Here is a 12,102-nt window from a genome sequence, read left to right as displayed (position 1 = left end):
TCGAGGCAGCCGCATGCTTCGAAGGGGCGGCCGGGGAGAAAGGGTCTTCTCTTCTAGGCCCTCCCACCCCCGCACAGTTTAGCGGCAGTCACGGTCGCGGCCGGCAGAGGCCGAGGATGATCTCAAGGCGCCGCTGCAGTTGCGACCTCTTCCCACTAGATGTCTTCCCAGTTAATCGGAATTGAAGGGCGTTGTCTGTTCCCGGTGCCCGAGACTCGATTTCCCCCCCGTTGCTTTTTGAAGTCTGGAGTTCCGCTGGGAAAGCAAACCTTTTTCTTTCTTTCTTATGGCCCCTGCCCCGCCCCGTGCTCCAAATTCTGGCTCTGGAAATCTATCAGAATTAAGTGCCGGCTCCCTATGGGCCCGCTTCGGACCCGCTCAAGGCATTGGAATCTTTTTATGACCTTTGATGTGTTTAAATAACATGGCAAGGCTGAGTACACACCTCGGATTAAACTTTAATCGGCTGCAGTCAAGGTCGCCCAGGTGGTAAACGCGTTTCCTCCGACGTCTCCTGGCAGACACTGCGGGGTCCAAGGTCTGGGGCTGAGGCCCTCACTGTGCCCTCCTGCCTCTACCCAGGCCTGGGTGGGGGGGGCCAGGGCCAGGGCCATCCCACTGTGCCCCAAGGAGTACTGAAGAAATGGGATCGGAGGCAGACACCCAGGGTGGCCTAATGACCTGAGCCCAGTTTTTACAGCTACTAGACAGAAGAGTTAAAAATTCTAAGAGGCACTTCCAGTTTCCCCTGACTCCAGAGAACAGTTGTAGGTCCAAAGTCATGGTCAGCGCCTTGATTGTCTCCCCCAGCATGGTTCCGGTCGCTCAAGGAGAGAGGGGTGTTGCTGGTAACGATGGATTGAGCAGCCAAGTTACTGATTGTTTTTAAGGTTGCCAAGCCCTTGAGAGGTACTTCTGGATCTAGAACCCAGGCCCTTCCCCCATGCCAGGCTACACGAAGTTATCTTGAATGGTCAGCTGGATTGAGTCACCAGGGCTGAATATAACTTTCTGAACCAATATTCGTGTCATGGAGAATTGTCTTGGACAGTTACTTAGGAAAAAAAATCCAAGGCTAGAGCAGAATGTATATTGAAGGCTACCAGTGTGGTTTAAAAAAAGGGGGTGAGTAATAAGGGCTGGAAGGATAGTCAAGCCACCAATAACAGTGGCTTCCTCTGGGGTGAACTGGGGGTCAGAGGGTCAGATGGAGAATTCACTATTTTTGTATTGTTTGTAATTTGCACAAATTTCATGTGCTAGCCAGTGGGGTAGCACTTGTCAGGAAATAGGGTGCCCCGTTTATCTCATGGCCAAACATCCTAGGAAATTCCCTCCACATGTCAAACCAGATTTGGATTCAGAGGAGACATTGAAATAAGGCACCTCCAAACTTAGATCTCAGCCCTACAGGCATCCACTCAGATTCCCATCCCCTGGGAGAAGTTCTCAGGCTTTTCTCTGCTGGGCTTGCCCTGACCTGGAAGTGAACATGCCACCCCAGGATATAGAACCCCAGCTATTCACAGCAACAGGAGAACCCCACTGTCGCAAAACGAATTAAAGCCTTATCTTCAATTTTCCCCCAACTCACGAGTGCCTGAGGGTTTGTAGACAAAGCCCGTGTATGCTCCTTCAGTCTAGAGTGCTTACAGCCCCTAACCATGGTGTGGATAGTAAATATCCTTTCTGTGTATATTTGGTTTGTCAATTTTTGTCTCTAAGGGTCAAGAAGCTCCACATACTTGACTGGGGTGTTGACTTCTTGAGTTAGAGACAATAATATTATCACTGACTAAAGTTAGTTTTAAAAGTGCTTCTTTGTGGAGCCTTTTGGGGGTTGGTAATGCTCTATATCTTGATCTGGGTAGTAGTTACACAAGTGTATACACATATAAAAATTCAGTGAGCTGGGTGCTTAAGATTTTTATGCTTTGCTATATATGTAAGTTATATGGCAATAAAAAATTTTTTAAGTGCTTCCTCATAACAACCTGCGAAGTAGGTCCTGAGGTTATTATAATCATCTCCATTTTACAGACACTGCAACTAAGACTCAAGGGAAGCTAGAGCGTCCCTGGCCTCCGTGGGAGAAAATAACCACTCCCAGCTTCCTCCTCCCAATCTGGCTGCTTCAACAGGGAACTCTTTCTTTCCCGGCAGATTTCTCAGGTAACAGGAACCAGCCCAGTCTAAAGACGCCCTTCTCAGGGTGGTTGTGAGGCAGGAATGTGATAGCCAGCTCCCTCTTCAAAATTTTTAGGCTTTGAGTAGGGAGAGGATGCGGAGGACAGTGCCCAGAGGCTGTAAGGCCTAGAGGGCCCCACTCGCGCCCCTCTAATGAGGAAAAGCGGCCTCTGGGGCTCGGAACCTATTTTCTTCTCCTTATTCCAGTCACCCCTGCCCAGGCACCCTGCACCCTGCAGCAGAGCCTGCGTCCTGGGAGAACCCTCGTCCCGGGAGACGCCTCCAGAAGGCTGCACCCTCCCGCCTGTACCCACCCCCCCGCACCTTTTCTCAAAAGCACTAGAGGGGGTGGCGTGGGGTGTTCTGAAATTACGGTGGCTGCAGCGAGATGGCCGAGGATAGAGAAAGCGGTTGTTGTTTATTCCAGGCACAGTCGCAAAAGGCTTCCAAAAATATCGAGCCGAGATATTTTATTGTTCAGCCTGTCTGCAGCCTGTAATTATGCGTTCAAGATGTTTAATGTGTGCAAATGCATTAGCCGCTTTCGCTGGTGAAAACCCTAGCTGGGGGCGGGGGAGAGGCAAGTCTGGAGATAATTATGTCGTACAGTCGCAAACAGTATTCTGCTCTTACTGTAAACGGCCCCGGCCACCTTTACGAGAAGCCAGGAAAACTTGGAGAGTGACTCGTCGCGTTTACGCGGGCAAACTGGTTTCCTCCTTTCGTTTTCTCCCGTATTGTTCGAAGTGTCTATTGGGCAGCGTCTGTGCCAGGTTCAGGGGCTCGCCAGAGAGAAGGCGCCGGCCGAGGAGAGCCCGGAGCGGCCGGCACGGGCGTGCGGAGCCCGCGGCCCTCGGAGGCCGGGCCTGGCGCGCGGGCCTGGCAGCGGGAGGCGGCTGGGCTGATGGCCCGGAGCCCTGACGGCCCCAGGCAGCCCCCGGCTTGGGCAGGAGCGAGCACTCCCGCTCTTCCCGGCCGTTCGGGTCTCTTCCCTCCTCACCTCCTCATCAGGCCGCGATCGGCACACCCGCAAGCCCACTGCGAGGCGGCTCCGGCTGCAAATGCGAACGCTGGGCCGAGGCCCTGGGCCCGCGAGCCCTTACTGGGGAGGGGTGCGGGGTCGGCTAGCATTGGGCTGACCCGGGGTGAACTGGCTCTTTTGGGTCCCGGGTGCTGAGGGGCCGAGAGAACAGCTGGGTTGGGGGAACCCCGCCTCCACACCACCGGGCCGGCCTGTCGGCGCACCCACTCCTCCCGGCGGAGGCTTGGCGTGCGGCGCCAGGCGCTCTCCGGGAAATTTGTAAGGTCCTGTGCTGGCACCTCCCACCGCGCGACACGTACATCTCGGTCCCCATATTCGGGCAGCGGCTCCGCCAGCCGAGCGAGAGTGACCAGCGCAGGGAAAACAGCAGTCCAGGACGGACACCAGCCCCCTGAGGGACCAAGGCGTACGTTTGCAAGACAACAACAGCTCCCGACTCCCCAGATTTCTGTTTCAGCTCAGGCTTTTAGGACAAAAACAAGGCCGCGGTGTGGAGCAGAGGCGGCTCTGGCCCGAGTGCCAGGCGGGGCGCATCTCTGGCTCCGCGATCCCCGAACGCGAAACCCCTGGAGCGCGGGCCTTGGGAGGCGGGTCTGGGGCAGCTGCGGGAGGCTCCTCTTTGCTGGAGGCCGGCAGACTCCCTACGGCAATCACTGGGTCCGGGGTCCCATTAGTGCAACCTTCCGCCGCGGACCTGTGTCCTCTCATTTCTCCTTAGGAAACGACCGGATTCTGAAACTCATTTTTGGCCGCTGATTTCAAACAAAACAGAACGTAAACATTGGGCGTTCATTCCATGTTGTGGGACACATAAGAAAATCGGTGTAGGATCCAGGGTGCATTTTCTGAGGCCTGGCAGCGCTGTTGCCCCTGCCAACCCCCTGGCCCCAGGGCATGGAGAATAGGCGGGTGTGGAAGGATCCGGGAGGATGACATAATCCCATAATCCCAGGAAGGGAAATACTCTCACAGAGCAGAAAAACAAAACCCACCAGAGATGATTTGTTTCTGCTTCAAATGCATGATCCATGGAGAATCCCTTTGGGCTACAGTGACTTGGGCTCCGGGGTCAGGGTCCTTAGATCTACCAGTGTTGCGGAGGCTCCCTGAGATGTGAGCTCCCAGCCTCTCCCCTGCGGGTGCAGGCTCCAGCTAAGGGGGATGAAAGGGAGAAGGAAAGCCTAATGGGGGTCCTGGGTGGCTACAACCCCAAAGCAAACACCATGCCTTGGATGCCTCCATGAAATGAATTTGCCAGACTTGGAGGAGGTTCCCAGACTTGGAGGAGGCAGCAGGTTAGTGATGCAGCAGCTAGAAATCTGGGGACAGCCAGACCTGGCAGGAGGTGCAGACTGAAGCTTTCAGACTCCCTCACGTTGTTCTTCCTCCTTCCCCTTGTGTCTCCCTTTCTCTCTCCTATCTTTACCCCACTCCAGGGGGTCAGGCCTCCAGGTGCAAGTGGCTTTGTTCCCAGGCTCTACTTGGATTGGATGGAGAGACTGGGAAGTTTGAGGAGGGGTCTCACTAGTGGTTCAGATTTCGGAGACTCCAGAAGTGGCCACCTCCTACTCCCCCACCCCCCCCAAAAAACCCTCACAAACTTAATCACTTTCAGTGTCCCACAGGCTTGTGCCTGGAGGGCCTAAAAGATGCCGTCTTCTAACCCAGAAGTTCCTGGTTGCCTGAGCAGCTAAACAGAATTTTGCAAGCAGAAGGGAACGGGGGTGGGGGTGGGAAGCCACTGTTTCTGTTGATTTCCTAACTTAGTTCAAAATCAGTGCTCACAGAAGAAGGGCATGTGTCCCGTTACTGCTCTCTTAAATGTAATTTTTCTGTCTCTCTTTCTCTCTCGTAGAGTTGAGGGTTTCTAAGTGCCCTCACAGCAATTCAATATTTGATCCTCCCTCTGGGAAGTGAATCTGATCAGGGCCTTCCTTGCTCTCCTCCTCCTCTGTTCTCCAGCCCCTCGAAAGAGCCCACAGAAAGTCCCAAGGGGAGTTTCTTGCTCTTGGAAGTGACTCTGCCTGGGACCCAGAATCCAGAAATGGTGAGTGGTTTCTCTTCAAAGGCTGCCTGGGTCCTGGGGCTGGGGGAAGGCTGGGCTGGGCTCCCAGGGGGCCTCCCTTGCAGCTGCACCCAGCCAGGGAAAAGGGTGGGCTCTCAAGAAAATGGGTGAATATAGGCCACCTGGAAAACTTAGATTTCTCAGCTCTCTAGATTGCCCGGAGGAGGAATTCTCTGGCTGGGACTGATTGTTGCGAATTCCACTTTCCAGATTTGGTTTTCCGGCCCAGGAAAATTGGGGCCTTGTTTAAGTCTTTTCCTAGAAGTTGTATGCTCGTTCTTCGGCTTTCTGTTTCCTATTAGCCAAAGAGAGACTACACATAAGATAATCTCGGTTTCTCCCTGCGACCTCTGAAACATGTAATTTGGGGGAGATACTGTATTTAAAATGCCAATCCCCGTAATGAGCCCAGCTTAGCAGTGTGAGCTCCCGCCCTCCCCTTAATGAACGGAGCTGTCGAGAAATAATTTCACTTTGATCTAGTTTGTGACCTGATTTTTTGGCTTAAAGAAGACTAGGCAGCTAATTGGATTCTTCAGGTGCCTTTAATCTCCACCTCAACACTTGGAACCTGACCAAGCTGAATTAAAACGAGTCTGATAAACAAGATGTAGCTCCCAGGGTAACCGCAATAAGAAAATCCCCCATCACGGTGGGGTTTAATGATCACAGCGTGGCTGGCACCTCACAAAAAACATGAGGCTGTAGGCCCCCAGAACCTGCAGCACGGAAGTCTTCAGAATCCTTTCCCCTTCCCTCCCAACACCCTGGATGTGGTTTAATTAGAGCGAGAAGGCGGGGTAGAGGGAGGTGGGGAAGAAAAACTTACAGTTGGTGAAAGAGGCAGGGTTTGGGGTATCGTCTCAAAGGGAGGCAGGACGTTGAGGAGACTTTTTCTCTAGGAGAGGAAGCAGGCCGAGCCTTTGAGGGCTGGACAGTAAAGATTGCAATTTGAATTTCCAACTGTGCTCCAAGAGTGAGGGGTGCAAGAGGGAAATAGGAGATGAGGGGCAGGGTTATGCAGCCTGAGGGGCTGGGAATCATGGGTTTCATTTAATCTTTTCAGATGCCAGGATTCTGTGTTCTGGACGCAGAAGCAGGAGGAGGATGGAGTCTGCTGGGACCTCCCCATTCTTAGCGTTGGGCCTGAGAAAGGGTTCTCTTGGGCTCCCTCCCCCACCCCCAGCCCCATGCTCCAGTTTGCTCTCTGCTTAACTTGCTGGAGGAGTTCTGAGGGATTACTTCCTCCAAGGCAGGGAGAGTTTGGTTTAGGTCCGGATCTCTCAGTCTAGGCACTATTGACATTGTGGGCTGGAATATTCTTTGCTGTGGAAGGTGTCCTGTGCAATGTAGAATGTTTGGCAGCATCTCTGGCCTCTATCCACTAGATGCCAGTAGCCCCTACCCCAGTTATGACCATCAAAAAATATAACAAAGCTGATTCACTTTGTTATAAAGCAGAAACTAACACACCATTGTAGAGCAATTATACTCCAGTAAAGATGTTAAAAAGAAAAATGTCTCCAGACTTTGCCAAATGTCCCCTGGGGCCATAATCACCCCCTGTGGAGAACTACCAGTTTAGGCCTCGGTGAAGCAGGCATTTCTGGGAAAATGAGTGGAGTACTTTGCTTGAAATGATCTTTGTAGGGTTCTAGAGAGCCGGGGGAGCAGGATGGGGGACTCTCTCTTCTTTTTTGGCCTTTTGGCCAGCCGGGTCATGAACACCTTCTCAAGGCTGCCTTGAACCTCCACTGCAACACCTTCATGAAGCCTTTCAATAACCATGTAGCTTCTAGAGCATATAATCCAAACCTTTAGACATACTGAATCTAGGATAAATGTGTGTGTGTGTTTAGATGCTGCAGGAAGGGGATCCAGGCCTCACCTTTTCGGGCAGATTTGAGTGAATGAAAGCTCCTTTCCTTGGCACACCTGGCCTTGAAGTGGGAAATGGCTGAGCTTTTGTGCAACCTGTGCTATTGATGCTATCAGGGAGTGGAGGGCCTATTGCAAGTGTGGAGGTGAGAGTCGGTCTCTGTGATGCTGGTGGGGAGATACTTATGCAGCAAGGGGCCCTATAGCTTTGCAGCCATTGCTTCCCTCCAGCTCTGAGACCCAGCTGACCTGACTCTGAGCAACGTCTTCTGACCTAGGTTTTCTAGAAACTGTAAGGTCCAGGAAATTATGTTGGGCATAATTTATTGAACATTGGGCATTATTATTCTAATGCTGATGGAAAGTAATTTAAAAAATAAGAATTGGGCTTCCCTGGTGGCGCAGTGGTTGAGAGTCCGCCTGCCGATGCAGGGGATACAGTTTCGTGCCCCGGTCCGGGAAGATACCACATGCCGCGGAGCGGCTGGGCCCATGAGCCATGGCCGCTGAGGCTGCACGTCCGGAGCCTGTGCTCTGCAACAGGAGAGGCCACAACAGTGAGAGGCCCGCGTACCGCAAAAAAAAAGAAAAAAAAAGAAAAAAGAATTTTACCACAATCCAGCCATCTCAATCTGATCCTTCCTCCCTTCTTCCCCTCTCCCTCCCCTTCCTTCCTTCCTTCATTTCCTTCTTCCCTTCCTTCCTTCCTTCCCCCCGTTTTCCTTCCAGAATATGTCCATGTATAACACAAATGAAGGAATGTAAAGATTGAGAGAAATTAATTTATTCCCAAGGACAGTTCTTTCAGGGTTAAATATCAATAATAAGACCAGGGTTAGACTGGGTAGTCCTTATGTATATTTTTACTACAGGCATCCTCAGTCTCTTCTCCAGAGCAGGTTATAACCATTTCGGGCTAGCTAGACACCTTTAGTAGTCAGGGTCTCTAGGTGCATTAAGCTTTAGGTATTTGACAAAAATCACTGACCGAGTGCTTACAGAGTGCTAATCGATGTACAAAGATGAACTCATTTAATCTGTTGAACTCTAGGAACTATTACTGTCATCATCCTCATCTCACAGATGGAGAGACAGAGACACAGCCAGGTTCAGTAACTTGCCCAAGGTCATCCAGCTAGTAAGAAGCAATAGGATTGAACCCAGGCCCTGGGTCCAGGGGCCATGTTTTCAAGCACTCATGTGCTGCCTCTTGTTAATGTGCTGTGTACAGACAGTGGCCCAGAGGACAGAAGTTGGGGAGGTGGGCATCTCTGTGCTAAGCAGGTAGCCACTGCTCTAGGACCCTTACTCTGAGCTTCAAAGCCAGATTCCTGGTCAACAGCAGGTCTAGTAACTGAAGCTTTTCTGATCATTGAAAGTAAGTTATGGGAAATGTAATGCATATCCCTGGTATTTACTACCTCAGGAACACAGGAGATGTAATGAAGGAGGGAAGGTTGTAATTGTAGAAAAACATCAATTCTAGTAACAGAAATTAGTGGCAGCCAGAGACATTCTCCCCAGGTTTCTGGCCCTGCTGGTGGCCCCTCCACCAGGCTCCATGCCCGGCAGGAACCCCCCAGAGGCGGAAAGGGGCCTGTTATAGGAGTCATCAACCTGTCACCATGGCTAGGGTGAATATGGCTTCTGAGTTGGGGGGAGGGGGTGGAGACTTAGTCTGTAGCATCACCAGCTGCAGGGAAGGGGGCAGGGGGCTGTGGGGTGAGGTTTGGGAGGGGGAGGCTGGAGGTGGAGCAGGCCTTCTCTACCTACAGCCCCCAAACAGATATTTATTGAGTCAGCAAGGCTCTGTGCTGGGCACCACTTTGCATTTAGCACTAGCAAGGTGGGACATCCTCAAGCAGCCTTAATAGTCCATAAGTGTGTGCACGTATGGGTTTCTGAGAGAAAGATGGGGTGACCCAGCTACATAAATGATTGCACTGAAGGCTGAGATAAGGACCCAGGGACAGAGCAGTATGAATAGTGCTCTGAGAAGGGCGAGGGATTGGGGTCCGGTTGGGGCAGGCAGCCAGGTGGCCAGGGTGCTTGTTCTGGGCCTAGAGGGTGTCTCTGACCTGGGGCAGGCAGAGAGGGGGGTTGTTGGGAACAAGCACAGACGGCAGTTTGGCTAAGGGTCAGGGAGGGTAAAGGAAGTACTGTCCGGTGCCCACTGTGTTCTAAATGATGTGCTTTGCAGGATTATCTCATTTAACTCTCAACACACCCCTATGAGTTGGGCAGGGTTATTATTCCACTTTTACAGATGAGGAAACTGAGGCAGAGGGTCAGGGACTCATGCCTGGTCCCAGGGCTGGGTGGCCAAGGCCAGGATCTGTGTGACTGGGGAGCCCCCTCTCTCAGCCACTCTGAGCCAGGTCCATAGGTGGCCTTGTGTAGCTAAGTCCAGGTCAAGGGGAGCCCACGTGGGAAGTTTTCGTTTGCGGTTCGCATAGGAAAAAGCTGTGTTGTTCTTACAGTTCTGTATTTCCCTCCTGCCGCCGTCACATCCTACGTTTGATATCCAATAGTGCTGAGAAATTGGGTCTTTTTTTTTTCTGGGGCGGGTCAGACGGCCCCGTCGCTCGGGTAAGGGGACCAGGGAACGGAGGCCGCGAAGGGTTGGACGGACGGACCGGAGCGGCCGGGAGGACGGCAGGCCCGGCGAGCGACCGCGAGAACGCGAAGCCCGGGGGAGCGCGGGCCGCGGGCGGAGACCGCGCCGGCCTGACCGAGCGCGCTGATGCCTCCTCACGCCCGCCTCCGCCGCGTCCTCGGAGCTCGCTCGGGGCTTCGGGCTGGAGAGTCGCCTCCGGCCGCCCGGCTTCTTCCGGCCGCCTCGCCCGGGGGCTGCAGCAGGACGGGCCGGCGCGGCGGCGAAATCGAAATGGGGCAGTGATCCACCCTCTTCCGGCTGGGGGACAGGAACCGAGGCTCCCGGCTCTGCGGCTTAACCAACTGCGTGGTGGGGCAAAGTCCTGGAACGTCTTCTAACCTGTGAAGAAAGGTTAGTAATGACAACAGTATCAACAGCACTCTACGCGTCTGCTTATCCTACGTGATAGGATCAAATGCGGTCCTTTACTCCATGAACACATATGAGATGTCCACCTACTATATGACAGGCATTACGCTCGGCTCTTTTCATTCCAAACTATTTTTCATTTGTGCCTTTTCGGATAAATTTTATTGAAATACTATGTACCCAAAAGTGCATAAGATCAACAAAATATCCCAAAGTACCTGTGTAACCAGCAAGAGATCAAGAAACAGAACATAGCACCTTACTACTCCCCAACGGGAGCCACTATCCTGACCTCTAACACCAACAAATAGTTATTTTCATTCGACGAATAAATGATGTGAAAGGGCACTGCACACAGGCAAGAAAATGCTATCATTATCAAAGTTAAGTGCTGTTGAGCCAGGGTGGCATTTATCTGAGCACCTGCTTCTCCTGGATCTTTCCAAGGGACTGGAAGATTTGGTTTCTCATCCCCAGAAGACCTAGGCACCTCCTGTGATCTCAGGGCTGCTTCTGTGGAATGAGGGGCTCGGCTTCCATTCTGAGGACCCTTCCTTCTGCAACGAATGAGGGTGGCTTGGGTGTATCTCAGAAATAATAGGACAGATTTGGAGCATGGCTTGTTGTTGTGTTTATTATTCATAAAACAAATATTATTAATGCATTCATAATACTGACACGTTTGAAGGTGAATGTTGCCAGCCTGAGGCTCATCATGAAACCTCAAAGAGGTTTTACTATTGTACTTTAAACAACAACTGGAGTTTTTTTAGAAATCTTTAGACAAGAGTGTTTCTGCCTGTACCAGCAGAATCTTCCTACTAAACAGTTTTCTCAAGTACCACTGGGTGGTAGATGGATCTGAATGTTCTCAGAACAGGGCAGCATCAGGTATGGAGAATATGATGGAGTGAAAACTCCTTACATATCAGTGCGGATTTACAATTGACAAAGCCCTGGCCATTTCTCCATCTCTTTCGTGGGGTTAATGTGAATGTTTCCTTGGATTTTGTTTTGTGATGCTGGAAGGGTATGAAATTTCAAGATTTGTTAATTTTGAGGGTGACTCTGGCTTTAGTTCCTGTGTGAGACAGATTTAGATTTAAGTCCCCACTCTGCCACCTACTTGATTTGTGACCTTGGGTAAGTCTGCTCACAATTCTAAACTTGTTTCCTCAACTCAAAAATGGATATGATATCACCTAGATAAACCCACAAGACGGTTGTGAAGTTTAAGCTTCATGATGCAAATAAAGCAGTTAGCCCGGAGCCTACAGTAATGTAGGTGTAATAATAGCTTTAACTGTATAATATCAATATTGTTATATAATGTAATTCTCATAGACATGGTAGAAATCATTCTAATATTACAGGCAATAAAACAGGAAGTATTGAACCACTAACATATGCTACATTATGGATGAACCTTAAAAAAATTATGCTAAGTGAAAGAAGACACAAAAGACTAGTTATTGTATGATACCATCCATCTAAAATTATTCAGAAAAGGTAAATTTTTAGAGACCGAAAGCAGATTAGTGGTTGCCTCAAGCTGGAGGTGGGAAGAAAGATTAACTGTAGGTCATGAGGGATCTTGGGAGGGAGGGAGGGGAATGAAAATGTTCTAAAACTGATTTATTGTGATGGTTGCACCACTTGGTAAAGTTACTAAAAATCATGGAATCATACATCTGGAATGGGTGGTTTAATAATATATAAAATATATGTCAGCAAAGTTGTTTTAAAAACTCAGAGGTTATCACAGAAGAAGAGGTAGGACAGAATCCAGGTTTCTAATTAGATGTTCTTTAGACTGTGGTATAGTCCTTTGCCTCCCACTGGGTAGGAGAGAGAAGGCAGAGCACAGGGGAGAAGCTATTGTTAGAATCTCCGTTAAATCAGGGA

General features: G+C 50.8%; 1 long non-coding RNA gene across 2 annotated transcripts; it reads left to right on the top strand.

The window, feature by feature from the left end:
- The first annotated feature begins 3,542 nt into the window (after window positions 1-3,542).
- On the top strand, window positions 3,543-6,790 carry LOC132524208 (uncharacterized). Of its 2 annotated transcripts, XR_009541819.1 has the most exons (4): window positions 3,543-3,635; window positions 3,948-4,003; window positions 5,085-5,276; window positions 6,361-6,790. It is a non-coding gene; the product is annotated as an uncharacterized LOC132524208 (long non-coding RNA). The 2 variants fall into 2 exon arrangements; XR_009541820.1 differs by lacking the exon at window positions 3,948-4,003 and having other exon boundaries at window positions 3,572-3,635.
- Window positions 6,791-12,102: the final 5,312 nt, after the last annotated feature.

This window comes from Lagenorhynchus albirostris, chromosome 8 (genome assembly GCF_949774975.1).
Source record: "Lagenorhynchus albirostris chromosome 8, mLagAlb1.1, whole genome shotgun sequence".
NCBI classification, from domain to species: Eukaryota; Metazoa; Chordata; class Mammalia; order Artiodactyla; family Delphinidae; genus Lagenorhynchus; species Lagenorhynchus albirostris.
This window is presented reverse-complemented; position numbering and strand designations above follow the sequence as displayed.